Below are 16,491 nucleotides of genomic sequence, written 5' to 3'. Positions count from 1 at the left end.
TGGTCTTGATCTCCTGACCTCATGATTTGCCCACCTTGGTCTCCCAAAGTGCTGGGACTACAGGCATGAGCCACTACACCTGGCCATAAAATCTTACCTAATAATATTTTACTTTAATAAGTGAAAAAAAAGCAATTTTTAAATTTCTATATATTTTTGCTGAGTTTAAGGTATTGTAACATATCTAATTTTTTAGTTGTTGCCTTTCCATCTTTAAGTAATTTCATAATCACACATTATTCTAATAAAGTCTAAATCTTTTGTATATTTCAATCTTCTTTTTAAGTAGTACATGGTGTGTTCTGTGAGTCGTTCATGCTTGCAGTAACTACTCAGAAAACACTCCTTCTCTACTTCCCTTGATATAATTGTACAAAATTTAAGTCACTTTTTATTTAATACAGAAATAGGTGTTAGTGATTTTTAAAAATGTTCATTAAATTTGCCTTCACATTGTTATCAATTTGTGTGCCGCTGCTTTCATTATTTTTATTCTCATGCGTCTTGCTTCTCATTATGTTTTGTAGATTCTACCCCATTTAAAATCGTTTTACGAAAAAGACAAAAAATAACAGATGCTACCAAGCATGCAAAAAAGGGAATCACTTGTACACTGTTGGTGAGAATGTAAATTAGTATAGTCATAAGGCAAACGGTTCCTCAAAAAACTAGAATTATAACAACCATATGATCCAAAAATTTCACTGATTGATGTATATCCAAAGAAAGAAAATAAATATATCAAAGAGATATCTGCATTCCCATGTTTATTGCAACACTATACACAGTAGACAAAGTAGGGAATTAAGTGTCCATCAACAGAGGAATGAATAAATGTGGTCTGTATACACAATGGAATATTATTCAGTCATGAAAAGTGAAATTCTGTCATTTGCAATACCATAGGTGGAATTGGAGAACATTATGTTAACTGAAATAAGCCAAGCACAGAAAGACAAATATTGTATGTTCTCACTCATAAGTGGAGCTAAAAAAGCTGACCTCATGGAGATAGAGAGTAGAATGATGTCAGTAGAGGCTGGGAAATGTAGCGGGGAGACGGGATAAAGTGATGGTGGTAGGGGTTAATGGTACAAAAGTAGTTACAGGGAATAAGATCCAGTATTAAGTAGCACTATAGGGCAACTATGCTTGACAATAATTTATTGTATGCTTCAACATAAATAGAAGAGTGAAATTGAAATGTTTCTAACACAAAGAAATGATAAATATTTAAGGTGGTAGACATCCCACTTACTGTGATTTAATCATTAAACATTATATGCTTGTATTAAAATGCCACATGTATCCCATAAATATGAACAACTATTATGTATTCATAAAAGTAAATATGTGCATTATATATACACACACACATATATATCACTTAGTGGTAACTTTTTCATTTATAATCTGTAGGTGAAAGAGAAACTCTTGGTCTTATTTTATATTCACTCTGATTATTTGTATGAATATCAAATTGAATAATGCAAATCAATTTCAATATAGTTGTTATCTCTCAGATATAGAAGGAAAAGAAGCTTTTATGAGGAGCAGAATATGAATTTCATCTCTATTTCATGCTGCATTTTATTAAAAATATTTTAAGTAAATATAATAATACAATAGTTAAGATTTTACAGTATATCATAACCTCAATAGAGGCCATCATATTATTCTCTCTGAATTTTTATATTTAAAAGACTTCACAACAGAAAAAGAAAAAATGGAACATATATATACACACATACATACATATATGTACACATACATACACTTATATTTGTACACATATATGTACACATATACATGTATTTCCACCTTGCTTTCTCTTTAGCATTGTTTCCAATCCCTTGCCTCTAAATGATATAACCGGACACAATATTCAGGGTCAAATACTGGAGAGCCTTTGCTCTCTACACCTTTCGACTTGGAATGATTACTAAAGATAAGACACGTTTTTGTCATACACTAGTTTTACATCATAATTTATTTGATATATAGTTCTTTTGAGATTTTGTTGACTTTAAGCAATTGTTCTTTAACACCAAGAGTGGGAATAAAATATTCATTGCACTCGGCTATTCATTCTGCTTAAGAATTAGTCCATTAATGTGGTCAGAACTCATCATTATCATACTATGCTTCAGTGACCTGTGTGTTGCTATAAAGGCAGTGAAAGTGGAAGGAACCACTACCACTCTATTTATAGAATGTTTGGAGAGCCTTTTACCTGAATAATGTTTGCTGCAATTAGAAAGTTATATATTATATACATATAGTATGTAATACATAGATAACATAAAACACATATAAATGTATATGAACATATATAATATATACATAGATACATTATATAGATATATGTATGCATATATATCTTATATGCATAGACATAGGCATGTATGTATAGATAGATAGATACATATATAAATTTCATGTGTTCTACACTTGTTTCCTATCCTAAATCATTTAACATGTTTGAAGAAAATGAATGTCCGGATTTAACTTTGTAATTTTGTGTCTTGTTTTAATAGGGATTAAAAAACTGTCTTTGTTGACTAAGAGGATTAACTGATAGTTTTAGCTATGTGTTTTCAAAATTGCCATCAAGTTTTTTTGGTAACACATTCAATTAGAAGTAGGATCACCTATGTTTTTTTTAACCTACATAAGTGGATTCATATGCTGTCATTGTTCTGCCACAATGACCAAAATCACCACCACACTGCAACACCTCCGTGCTGCCAACGATCTTATCATCCATCATCACATCATTAACTTTGTCCTTAGTAAAACGAGTGTCTGAGAATGTGACACACTTCTGTGCAGAAGCAGTTTTACCAGGGAGAGAACGTTAAGAAATCTCTCTCTATTCCTTTCTCCCTCTATCTCTACATCTTCATCTCTACCTCTCTGATTTCCTCTGCTATCTTTTCTTTATTTTTCACAAACTTTGAAAATGGAATGAACACACGACTAAAAATTCACTATCATTTATCACTTTATTATAATAGCTTGGAATTAAATGATTTAAACAAAATGATCACATGAACATAAATGTGCAAGGAAACTGGGCCTCATTCTGGTGATTTAACTTTTATTTTATTTGAACTTTTATTTTAGATACAGGGATACCTATGCAGGTGTGTTATACGGAAATACTGTGTGATACTGAGGTTTTGGGGTACAGATCTCATCCCACAGGTAGCCAGCATAGTACTCAATAAGTAGTTTTTCAATTCATGCTTCTCTCCTGCACTACCCACTCTAGTTGTCTGCAGTGTCTATTGTTCTCATAGTTATGTCCACGTTTGCTAAAGTTTATCTCCTGCTTATAATAAGTGAAAACATGTGGTATCTGTTCCTGGGTTACTTTGCTAAGGATTATGGGTTCCAGTTGCATTCATGTTTCTGCAGAGGACACTGTTTCATTCTTTTTTATGGCTGTGTGGTATTCCATGGTGTACATATACCACATTTTCTTTATCCAGTCTACCACTGATGAACATTTAGGTTGATTCCATGTCTGCTATTGTAAGTGGCATAGTGATGAACATCTCCGAGTACCTGTATTTTTTGGTAGAATGATTTACTTTCCTTTGGTTATATAGCCAGTAATGGGAGTCAAATGGAAATTGAGTCAAATGGAAATTCTGTTTTACGCTATTTGAGGTCTTCAGACTGATATCCACAGTGGATGGACATTCCTGGTAACAGTGGATAAGCATTCCCTTTTCTCTACAGCCTTTCCAGCATCTGTTGTTTTTTGACTTTTTGATAATAGCAATTATGACTGATGTAGGATACTATCTAATCATGCTTTTGATTTGCATTTCTCTGGTGATTAGTGGTGTTGATCTTTTTTATGTTTGTTGGTCAATTGTATGCCTTCTTTGGAGAAGTGTCTATTCATGTCATTTGCCCAATTTTAAATGCAGTTATTTGGTTTTTACTTGTTGAATTGTTTAACTTTCTTATATATTCTGAATATTAGACCTTTGTTGGATGCATAGTTTGTGATTATCTTGTCTCATTCTGTAGGCTGTTTGCTATGTTGATAGCTTCTTTTGATATGCAGAAGCTCGTTAATTTAATTAGGTCCCATTGGTCTATTTTTGTTTAACTTGTAATTGTTTTTGGGGACTTAGCTAAAAATTCTTTGCCAGGGCCAATGCTGAGAAGGGTATTTCCCAGGTTGTCTTCCAGGATTTTTATCATTTGAAGTCTTACGTTAAATCTTTGATGCATTTTGAGTTAGTTTTTGTTTATGGTGAAAGGTAATTGTACAGCTTCTGCATATGGCTAGCCAGTTATCCCATTACCATTATTGAATAGGGAGTCCTTTCCCCATTGCTTGTTTTTGTTGGGTGTGTAGAAAGTCATATGAACGTTGATATGTGGCTATGTTTCTGAGTTGTCTATTCTGTTTTATTAGTCTATGTATCTGTTTTTGTACCAATACCATGCTGTTTTGGTACGGTAGTTTTATAGTCTATTTTGAAGTCAGGTAGGGTGATGTCTGTGGCCTTTGATGCCTTTGTTCTTTTTGCTTAGGTTTTGTTTGGCTTTTTGGGCTCTTTTTTGGTTCCATATGAGTTTTATAATGGTTTTTTTCTAATTCTGTGAAGAGTGACTTCGGTAGTTTTACAAGAATATCATTGAATCTGTAAATTACTTTGGCCATTATGGCCATTTTTACATTAATTCATCCTATCCATGGGCATGGAATGTTTTCCATTTTTTTGTGTGTCATCTCTGATTTCTTTGAGCAGTGTTTTATAATTATCATTGTAGCGATCTTTCATATCCCTGCCTAGCTGTATTCCTAGGTATTTTGTTCTTTTTTTGTGGCTATTTTGAATGGGATTGTGTTCTTAATTTGGCTCACAGGTTGGATGTTGTTGGTGTATAGAAATGGTACTGATTTTGGTACCTTGATTTTGGAAGCTGAAACTACTGAAGTTGTTTTGTTTTTGTTTTTTTAGATCTGGGAGCTTTTGAGCAGAGACTGGAGTTTTCTAGGTATGGAATTTTATCATCTGGAAATGGAGACAGTGTGACTTCTCTTTCTTTTCATTTGCTTGTTTTTTCTTTCTCTTGCCTGATTGCTCTGACTAGGACTTCTAGTATTATGTTGAGATGCAAGTGATAGAGGGCATTCTTATCTTGTTCTGGTTCTCAAGGGGTGTGCTTCCAGCCTTTGTCTGTTTAGTATGATGTCCCCTGTGGGTTTGTCACAGATGGCTCTTATCAGTTTAAGGTATGTTCCTTCAATGCCTAGTTTGTTGAGGGTTTTTAACATGAAGGGATGTTGAATTTAATGGAAAGCCTTTTCTGCATATATTGAGATGATCATGTGGTTTTCGTTTTTATAGTGTTTATGTAGTAAATCACATTTATTGGTTTATGTATATCAAGTCACCTTTGCATCCCAGGAATAAAGCCTACTTGATCGTGGTATATTAACTTTTTTATGTGCTGCTGAATTCAATTTGTTAATATTTTGTTGAGTACTTTTGCATCTATATTCATCTGAGTTACTACCTGAAGTTTTCTTTTTCTGTTGTGTCTCTGCCAAATTTTGGTATCAGGCTGATACTGGCTTCTTATGATGAGTTAGAGAGGAGGGTTTTTTTTTGTTTTATTTTGTTTTTGCTTAGGTGTTTCCTGCCATGGGGCTCCCTCAGGCAGAGACCTGTTAAGGAGATACGACACACCTTTAGCTGACCTGCCCTCTGGAGGGAGGTACACCCATGTCCCACATGGGCCTGTGAACCCACACAATTCGCCTCTCTGTTTTCTGAGAGTGTGGGCTCCTACCCTACTCAAGTGCCAGGCACAGATACAGGGTCGGCACTCCAGAGTATGAGGCACAGTCCTGGGGTGCCAGGATCTGGTTGTGGCTCCCTTCTCTGGATCCTCGAAGTTGGGTTCCAGGTGTGCTAGGGAATAGGAAGGGCTGCCAGAACGTTGGAATGCACTCAGTTGGAGCAAAGCACCCAGGCTGTGCAGAGGAAGTTGCACTGTGTAGGCACTCCTACAAGGCAGCCAGGTTGCAGCCCTTTGAGAGGCTACCGGGCAGACAGGACTGCAGCACAGATGTGCCCTAGTCCCAGGGGAAGTTGGCCCTGCTTTCTCCTGGTTCAGCAGTTAGCTGGGGTCAGAGCCTCTCAGTGGGAGAGGGGTGCCCTGAGGGATGGGCACCTATGGCCAGGTCCCATGGAGCTGTCCTGTGCACAAACGTCCCCAGCTCCACGCCTGCTAAAGCCTCCTCTCCTTCTGTTCTCCAGAGAGATGCCCCTGCCAGCTCAAATATCTGTGGGGCATGTGAGGGTTCTCTGCAGCTAGGATCCCATAGGTCCACAGCAAGTGTGGGCAGTGCCCCATTCCCATTCACCTCTTCCCCAAGAGCTGTTCAGGCCCAGGAACAAGCCCCGGTGTTCGGGCATCCTAGACAGGGTTCTCAGCTTTCTTTTCCTTCAGGCTCAGTATTTGCATCGTTTCCCCATTCACATTCTGCATTTTCTATCTGAAGATCTGCTCCAATTATGCTGATTTAGTCAAAATCCCGATTTCTCAGTTTCTCTCCGTGGGAGTGGCACTTCCCTGGTGCATCTGGTCGGCCATCCTGAAAAGGATCCCATGATCTTATTTTTGACTCAATATTTGTGCATTTCCTTTGAACCCGCCTGGCAAAAGGGACATAAACAATAGAAACAAACAATGGAATAAAAGTGAGGAGCTTGAAATTAGAGTCTGCGTGACTTGAATTTGAATTCTGGCCCTGCATTCTATTGAATTGGTAATTTAGATTTTTTTTCGGAGATTAAATTCTAGTTTGTTCTGTGTTTACTGTTGTTGAAATGGAGTGCATTTTAATTCCGACTTTACACACATAAATCCCCGTGTACATACTCATATAAATATACAGAAAAACACATACACATGTATGCATATACATACACGGGACATTTTGCTTGCCCATCCCTCTGCCTAGAAGGTTTTCTCTCACATGTTCCCTTGATTCTCCTCATCATTTCCTTCTGATGTTTTCTTGAACGTTATCATCTCAATAGTCTTCCCTAAATCAACCTAGGATTTCAACTCTCTCTCACTTTGTCTTGCTTTTTCATATTGCTTTTCCCTTCTCATTTCTTATCTGTTTTCCTTTTTCTCCCATTTCAGTGAGGAAAGTGATAAATATATAGGCATATAAATACATATATTGTGTGTATAAATACATAAAAGTATGTTAACATATTAAGAAAATTCCTACAATATTTTATTTTATTATAAAAATAAAGTATTCCTTAATAAATCTACATTTTAAAAATTTTATTCAATTTCTGAGAAAATAAGGAAAAAATAAAATCAATTATTATTAGAGCAATACATACTTTTGAAAATTATTTCCTAGTGTTCCTCATGAAGACAATACTTTCATTCTTTCAAGAAATACTTACCGTTTCTCTTCTACATAGTAAATTATGCTAGAGATGCTAGATTTAACATTGGTTAATTAAATAAACATAAATATATGCCCTCATATGGTTTAATCCTAGAGGTAGAGAGAAATAATAAAATAGAAAAATGAAATGCATATATTTTATGCTACTAGTCCTGTGCAAGAAAAGTAGGAGAGGGAAAAGGAAAAGGAGAAAGCAAGACAAACAGAGTTGAGATTTTGAGATAGGTTGACTAGGGAAGGTTACTGAGAAGATGACATTCAAAAAAAGAGCACAATGAATGACAGGGAGAATCATGGAAACATCTGAGAGAGGGTATTTAGGCAGAAGGGCCAGTGAGAAAAATACCCCTAAGGTATAAGAATGCCTGAAATTTCCAAGGAACAGGACATAGAGCACAGTGTGGTTGGTGCTGCTTGTGCACAGAGAGAGTAGGAGTTAAGATCAGATAGTTAATGAATGGCCAGTGCTTACAAGGTTTTTATTTGTTTGGGTTGCAGTTAAAATCTCTATCTTACTTTTAGTAAAATGGAGAGTTTTGAGTAGAAGATTATAATGAGATGTGAGTTACAATGTTACTGTACTTGCTTTGTTAGAAAGTAGCTGAAATAGGAAAAGGACAGAAATAGAGAGACAAATTATAAAACCATCATCATAATCCAAGTGAGAGTTGGTGGTGCCTTAGCCCAGGCTGTGAGTGGCTAGGTGGTGAGAAGTAGACAGATTCTGTGTATGCTCTAAGGCCAGTGGGATTTATTGATAAGTCGATGTGAAATATGAGGAGTGCAGTCAAGGCTGATGCTTTCAATATTGGCCTAAGCAACTGGAAGGATAAAGTTACCTTTACTGGCATGGTAGAAGATGACAGAAGGATCAGGTTTTCAGATAAGAGCAGGAATCAAGAATTCTCTTTTAGATATGTAGACTGAGGTGTTTATTAGACATTCAAGGGAAGACGTCTGTGAGGCAGCTGGATACATGAATGGGGGTTCTAAGAAAAGATGAGATGGAGATACAAAATGTATTGGTTTTCAGTTTATAGATGATATTTAAAACCATAGAACTAAGTGCAATCACCAAATAAATGTGTGTTAGTAACAAAGAAGAGGTTCAGGGACTGAACTTTGGAGTACTTGGAAATTCTGAAATTAAGGAAACAAAGGCAACTAGAAAATATAACTAAAGAGTAACAGTTCCAGAGGTGCAAAGAAATCCAAGCACGAGTGGCACCCTGGAAAGCAAGTGAAAAATTGCATTAAGAAGAAAATGGTCTGCTTTGTTAAATGCTGCTGATATAGGTCAGTGAGTTAAGAACTTATTGGCCTTTGCCTTTAGCAATTTGGGGTTATTGATAATCATAAAAAATTAAAATAAAAAAAACAGTTTCCATGAAGTGTTGGGGAAAAAACCTGATTGGAATGGATTTACAAAACAGTAGAAGAAATATTGGTACATAATATATAAACATTCCTTTCAAGATGTTTGGCTATAAAGCAGTAGGCAGCAAATTTCCTTTTTAAATGGCTGGTTACTAAATATTTTAGTCTTGGTAGTTTCTGTGAGCTATGTTGCAACTACTCAACTCAGCCACTCATCTCTGAGGAAGTAGAAGTAGACAATATTTAAATGAATGTGGCTGGGTTGTGATAAAACTTATTTACAAAAACAGGCAGAGGGCCAGATTTTACTTGTGAGCCAGAGTTAACCTTCACTGCATAAGGAAAAGAATATCTCAGATGATCACTGATACAGAGTGAACCTAGGAAATCCAGTGGAAACTTAGGTTAATGATGGTCTGTAGCAGGTTTTCTGAAGTGTTTTGTTTGATAATGTCATATTGGCAATACTGCTATATTTGCATTCAACTGTTTTATTTAGAGAAGTTTGTTTACAATGGTTATTCTCTTTATTATTATTTCTATTATTATTGTTTTTAAAAATCGTTTACAGTTAGTGATAACTACTTAAGAATTTACTTACGCGTTTTGTCAAGTTAGAAAAAGAGGAGCAAATTGTGAATTTTTTCAGTGGGCATTGTGCATTTTTTCTGTATTTCTTGTGGTCACCTTTTCTCTTAAGTATTTAAAAACTATAACATATTTATTGATCAACTAGGTATTTTTTTGATGATACGTATTTGTGGCCAAGATCAGATACTCTGGAAAGAAAAAAATATAAGTCAGAAAAAAAGACAAAAGAGTGGAAGTAAGAAGAAGGGATGTCTAAACTGGTCATTTCTTTCTTCTCCATTGCTTCATTAATAAAATCTCAGGATAATATGGATCAGGGTGGCATTAAAGATCATCAACACTGTCATTTGAATTTGTCTTTAGTAGGACAGTTTTTTGTTATAGCATACTCCTGTGAACTTATATAATTTCCTAAAGTTCTAAGCATTGTTAAATTGTATATGTATAGGCTATGTATAGTTTACTGAAATCTTCTGGGTTTGTGTCGACAGCCATTATTTGAGGATTTCAGTGCTTAATTTATAAGACTCTTCTTTATAATTATCATTGATTTCGGATATTTACCTAGTTGATACTCCTTTATTCTTGTGGGGATCATGTAAGAAGAGCATGACATGATTAGTCATATATAGATAATATTGGTTTCTCTCTTTTTTTGGTGACATTTTGCTATCTATCTACTTTTCCTGACCGTAATAATTTTTGTTTCAGGCTATAATTTAGTTCCTAAGAAATCTTTATAGCAGCTATCTCCTGAATGCTGTAAAAGTTACCTAACAAAAAATTAAAACATAAAAAAATTCACTTTCAAAAGAAAAACCATGTTTTAAAGACGCCACAGTTTTTGTTTGTGTGTGAGTGTGTGCATGCATATATGTATTTCAGTAATATAAAGGTATATAACATTTAGCTTAGGGAGTCACAATTATTCAATTCTATAAAGTGATTTTCAAAGATTAGAAAAATATGAAAACTATTTGAGTCAGTTTTTAAATGCTAAGAGCCATACATATAGATATCTACATATATCTATAGATATCTTATTTTCGAATTTACATTTATCCAAATTCTACTAGCAAGTTGATAAAATAGTCATATGATTAACATAGAGGAATGAAATAAATTTGATGAAAATTTTATGTCCACAAAATAACCTTGGAAAATCAGTTATAAGAGAATTTAGGAAGTTACTAGAGTGGATTTAGGTCATTTTTAAATAGGAAGCCAAATAATGTAAGTTATCCCTTTTTCACACAGAGTTGTAGAAGAATTGTGATTAGAATTCAAAAGCCAGCTAAGAATGGCTACATCATTTATGAGGCCCAGTGCAGAATGAAAATACAAGGCCCCATTTTCAAAAATTATTAAGAATGTAATGACTACCACAGCACAGCATTCAATGAAGCATAGTTTTTAGGAGCACATGGCTTCATGCTCTCTACATATTGCATACCACTTTCTCATCACAAGAGATTCTCTTTTGTCCATTCTGGACAAAACTGTCCTTTTCTTGAGTCATTCTTTTTTTTTTTCTTTTTTTTCTTTTTCTTTTTTTTTTTGAGACGCAGTCTTGTTCTGTTGCCCAGGCCAGTGCAGTCACGAGATTTCTGCTCACTGCAAGCTCCACCTCCCATGTTCACACCATTCTCCTGCCTCAGCCTCCCGAGTAGCTGGGACTACAGGCGCCCGCCACCACTCCCGGCTAATTTTTTGCGTTTTTTTAGTAGAGCTGGGGTTTCATCGTGTTAGCCAGGATGGTCTGGAACTCCTGACCTCATGATCTGCCCGCCTCGGCCTCCCAAAGTGCTGGGATTACAGGTGTGAGCCACCGCAGCACCTTCCAGACTGTTCTTCAATTCTTTCTGATGCAAAAAGATTTTGTGATGTTGCCTTTCTTTGAAAAGTAGAAATTGTCAATATTTTAATGTTGATTTTAAGCAAGCCTGCATATTACTGTAAGTGATTTATAGTAAGTTTCAGAAAGTAAAGGAAACATATGTTTTACTTACAGCTCCCGGGTATTGTACCTTAATATAAGAAAGAAAGCAAGTATTCCCTACAAGTTGTTTTCACTCTATAATCATTTACTTAAATATTAACAAATATAAAATAATTATTGATGGCATTGAATGTTTCATACTAAGCTTTGTTATTTATCTATAAAAACTTTTCTAAATGATACAAAAGAATATTGAGTAATCTAATTGTCAATAGTTCCTTTTTCACACTATTGTGTTTCAATGGCAACTTTATAAATCATGAAATTCATAAAAAAGGAATTGTTCTAGCATTATTCAAAAATGTAGTTTCTCAGTGGATTTTACTACATACCTTTCATGCTTTTTTTTGGTCCCTTATCATTCCATGAGTGATGAAATCATCACATAAGATGAAATATAATTGTACTTGTATTAGATGGGCATTCTGAAACTCATGTAGCATTAGAGGAAGTAGGCTTTATAGAAAATTTATATAGCATGAACTATAAACACAGGAGTATTACAAAGTGGAATGATCACAAAATGCACCCTGCTTGCCATCTTAGTGCCACAAGGTAAATGAAATGAAAGGTAAAACATCAAAAATACAATGCTTTATTATTCTCAATGAACTATGCATTTAGAAACTTGTATTATCTATACTTTTTCCTAATGATGAGTTGCAAAACCGTGTGCAGCAAGAAATGTAAGATGGGCTTGGTTTTAATTTTTCTATTGCAGACAGATAGAATTTTGTATTTAGAGTATAAGAAAACTCAAAAGAAATTAATATTTTAGTTTTCTGTGTCGTATATAAATAATATGACTTTATCCAAATTATGATTCCAGTGTCTGAGAAACAAAACTCGGTTTTGAGGATTCCCCAAAATAACAGTAAGTGTGCGTTCAGTTTTGCGAGACGTATATCTGTATAGTAGTAATGATCAATGTACTATGTAATATCACTTTAAACATAACAGTTTACAGTTTTAAGTATCTCTCTCTCTCTCTCTCTGTCTGTGTGTGTGTGTGTGTGTGTGTGTGTGTGTGCATGGAAAAATTTTGAAGTTTATGATTTTGCTCTCAGTGTTCGAGAAATAAGTCAAGGGCTCCTATTTTTCTCTTCTAGTCTAACATTGTTTTCTACATTAATTTCTGTTCTTAACTGTATCTTTTTTTTGTTTTCACTATGACACTTATTCTGTTGTATTTTTATTCAGTTCTAAATTTGGATACTTGGCTGAATTATGTCATTCTTTTCACTTTTCTAAGGTAAGAAGGTAATTTCTGGGTTCTACTTTATCAGCCTTGTTTAAGTTTTGCTATCTGGTATTTTCCTAACCATTTCTAAGATTAGTGACTTTCTCCTATAATTTTATTAATTTGGCTTTTGAAGCTATGTTACTGAGTGCCATAAATTTTAGAACTATTTTTCTTTCTAGTGAGTAGATTATCTTACCAGTCCTGACATCTTTATTTCTACCAAATTGTTGTGTTCATGCCAACTCCTACTGAAGATAACTTGTTTCCTGATGTGTTTTGGGGTTTTTAAATTTGTAAGCTCCTCTAAATTGGAATTTTTCTGTGAGAATTCTTTGAGGCAATTTTAAGTATAAACTTGCAGGATGGATTTATATTTACTTCTGACAAATATCTATGGGTACTGACAAAACAGGATGACATTAATCTAAATTTTCTGCCTAGAGCTTTTTTAAGTTATTGAAGTGTAGGAGGCTTTTCCTTAGGAGTTATCAGAGATAATTTTCATGTTTTCTCACGTGTCTGCCATTGATCATGGTCTTCTACAGAAACCTGTTTTTGTGTGTGTATGTGTGTTTTGTATGTGTATGTGTATGTGTATGTGTATGTGTATGTGTATGTGTACGTGTGTGTGTGGAGGATATCTGTCTAACTTTACCCATGCTTGGGCTCTAGTTTTTTGTTACAGGTTGAAGTTATGGAATATACAACTTTTATGCCACAGATCATCAGCTGATCTGTGCATTAAATGAAGAGTTAATGTGTTGGATTTTTCTACCCAGGTTTTTTGGCATACAGCATTAGGAGGAGGTTTTTGTAAACCTTTTGAGATGGATCAAATATTTTATGATGATTTGATTTCCATTATTAGGTATTCACTCTCAGCCAAAAGCTCAAACTAGCCTTTTCAGACCTTTGAAGGTCAAATTACATATTTTCCAGACTTCCTTGAATATACAACATAGACAAGTGTTCTTTTCCCTTTTTGTTTTGTTTTTGAAAACTGACTGAAGAATATATATTTTAAAAATAAATCCATGCTCTCAACTGCTATCCCTAGGCAAAACCAGACCATTGGAAGGTTAAACCACCACATTTGAAATAATCATATCAATAAGGAAATTTGCCACTTATCCATCTCTCATTTCTCTAGAATAAAATCTCACATGGATTTAATTTTAAAACTTAGCACTCAAAAAAATCCCTGCATTCCCTGGTAAGTTTTCTAGTATCTGACCCTGAGGATTATAAAACTGACTATTTTGTCTGCTAGGAAGCACAAAAATTCCATTGTTCTTAAATATATAGGTCCTTATCACTTGCTTATTTATTTTTTAATTTTTTCTAGTTTTTTTCTGGATTTATTTTCCTGATTATGTTTTATTTATCTTTTGATCACAGTTTTATCCTAAGTATTTTATATTAAATTTTCTTTAATCATCTGCAGACTGAGGTACACTATAAAACAAAGATATGTGTGCCATGAAAAATTGACATTATTATTGGCCAAGACAAATTGAGTGGTTTAATAGGACAATGTTTTAGAAAATGTGCTCTAGATAGAAGGCATTTGATTCACTGAAAGAAAAATATGCCATATTGCTTTTCAGAAATTCATGTAAGTTTTTAAATGTTAGTTAATGTTGTGTGAGAATAAATCATATTATTAAATCACTGGCTTGAAGTAATTATGAGCTTGAAACCAATATTGCACTTCACCTGTACTGTGCACTGTTACCTTTTTTAACTTCCATAAACTTTTAAAAGTTTGTTTAATTAAGCTTCAGCATATGGTAAAGAAAATTTCAGGGTTGGACGCGGTGGCTCACGCCTGTAATCCCAGCACTTTGGAAGGTCGAGGCGGGCGGATTGCGAGGTCAGGAGTTCGAAACCAGCCTGGCCAATGTGGTGAAACCCCGTCTTTACTAAAGATACAAAAAAGTAGCTGGGTGTGGTGGTGGGCGCCTGTAATCCCAGGGGCTCAGGAGGCTGAGGCAGGAGAATCACTTCAACCCAGGAGGCAGAGGTTGCGGTGAGCTGAGATCGCGCATTTGCACTCCAGCCTGGGTAACAGAGCGAGACTCCATCTCAAAAACAACAACAAGAAACAAGAAACAACAGCAACAAAAAACGTATAGATGCTTCTGGACTTAAAATGGAGTTACCGCTCTATAAACTAATTTTAAAGATTAAAAAAATATCATAAGTTAAGGTGATTAGCTTAACTTATGGTGAACCATCATAAGTCAGGAATGTTTTATTTTTCCCTGAAGATTAATTTTCCCAAAAATTACACTTAAAATCTTAGTGACAATAACAAATTAACATAAATAATATAATTATATTGAATCAGTGGGTTGAAATTTCTAAATATCCTGTATTCTTGTTCAGTTTTTTTTTTTTTTTTTTTTGGCAGCAGGGGTTATTATGGCGGGGGTTATTACTGTTTTTAAGCGTTGGATTTTTCTTCTTTTGTTTTATTTCCTGGTTGATTCTATTCTCCAAAGTATATCATTAATCACAGTTCTTTGTAATCATGACAATAATCTAGCAGATTAGTACAACTCTCATTTGCATTTAGCAACACGTGCACTTTAAAGCGTGAGTCAGTTGGTCAGTTTTAGCCCAGTATTTTGACACTTTGAGTTGTCCTAACTCAATAATTTATTTCCCTCCTCCTGATTTTATACTTTCTTCCCTTCTACTTTTGTCTGGGACTTCTCCTCAAATTATAATAGTGACAAATTATAGTAATAGTGATACTTATGTAACATTGTAACATTTTAGTTTAAACAGTGGATGAAAATATCTGAAAATGTAAGTCACTTTGCAGTGTTGATGTTTTTGAATTTTAATTTGTCTAACTTTGATACGCTTGGACATGCATTTTATTTCCTCCGCATTTCTTATACAAATTACTATGCATGCTATCTGAACAACTTTTGCAATTAAACGTGGTACACTTAGAGATGTCATTAGTTCTAATCATAGCTAATTTATTTAAATTCCCCAGAAACTTTTTTAATAGGCTTAGAACTGTTATATTGTGCTTAGTTAATTACTTTTTAGTAAAAATGAGCGACTAGGGGCCTACACAGTAGTTTAGGAAATGAATACATTTGTCACCCGGATGTCTTGAGGAGAACATGTTTTGTGTCTTGGCACTACTGCTCAATCTCCTAATTGGTCTATTTTTTAAAAACCAGGTCACATTTTGGAATTACCAATTGGCAATTCCAAAATGTGGCCTGGTCTGTTGGCAACACAATAGAAAACCCAGTGACTCATTCACATTAAAAAAACAAGAAAAAATAAGGCCAAATTTAAACAGGGTTACTAGAAAGTTTACAGGAAGAGATGTTGAGTCTGAGTTAGCAATGCAGTAAATAACCAGGAAAATCAAACTATTCTCAGGGCTACATTATATCATTGTATGATCGTGCACTGCCTCACAGGCACCCATGCTAAGTGGGTGAGTTGAGGCTGGAATCCAAGAGCTGCTTCCCTTGTCAAGTCATGTGATAAGGGATTTGCTTCCATCTCCGAGATACCATTTGTCTCCCCCCAAAAGAAATTACTTTGCTAATATTTTTGCCCAAATGAAGCACTTTTAAAATTCACTACATAACTGCCCTACTACTGGTTAATGGCAGTCCTGAATAGCCTTACATATTGCAGATGTCTGTCTTCATAAACAGCTTGGGAATGAACTAAATGACTAATGATGCCTCAATAAAAATGGGTGCCAAGAGGTTTCACTGAAAGAATATAGTGTTTAAAGGTAATTACAATTCTGAGAAGTTTACTTGAGTA

General features: G+C 34.7%; 1 protein-coding gene across 1 annotated transcript in view; it reads left to right on the top strand.

Annotated features, from left to right (window-relative positions):
* Positions 1-16,491, top strand: part of SGCZ (sarcoglycan zeta) — a 1,185,986-nt gene that overhangs the window by 528,245 nt on the left and 641,250 nt on the right. The gene's annotated exons all lie outside the window — the stretch shown is intronic.

Source organism: Macaca fascicularis, chromosome 8, assembly GCF_037993035.2.
Source record: "Macaca fascicularis isolate 582-1 chromosome 8, T2T-MFA8v1.1".
NCBI classification, from domain to species: Eukaryota; Metazoa; Chordata; class Mammalia; order Primates; family Cercopithecidae; genus Macaca; species Macaca fascicularis.
This window is presented reverse-complemented; position numbering and strand designations above follow the sequence as displayed.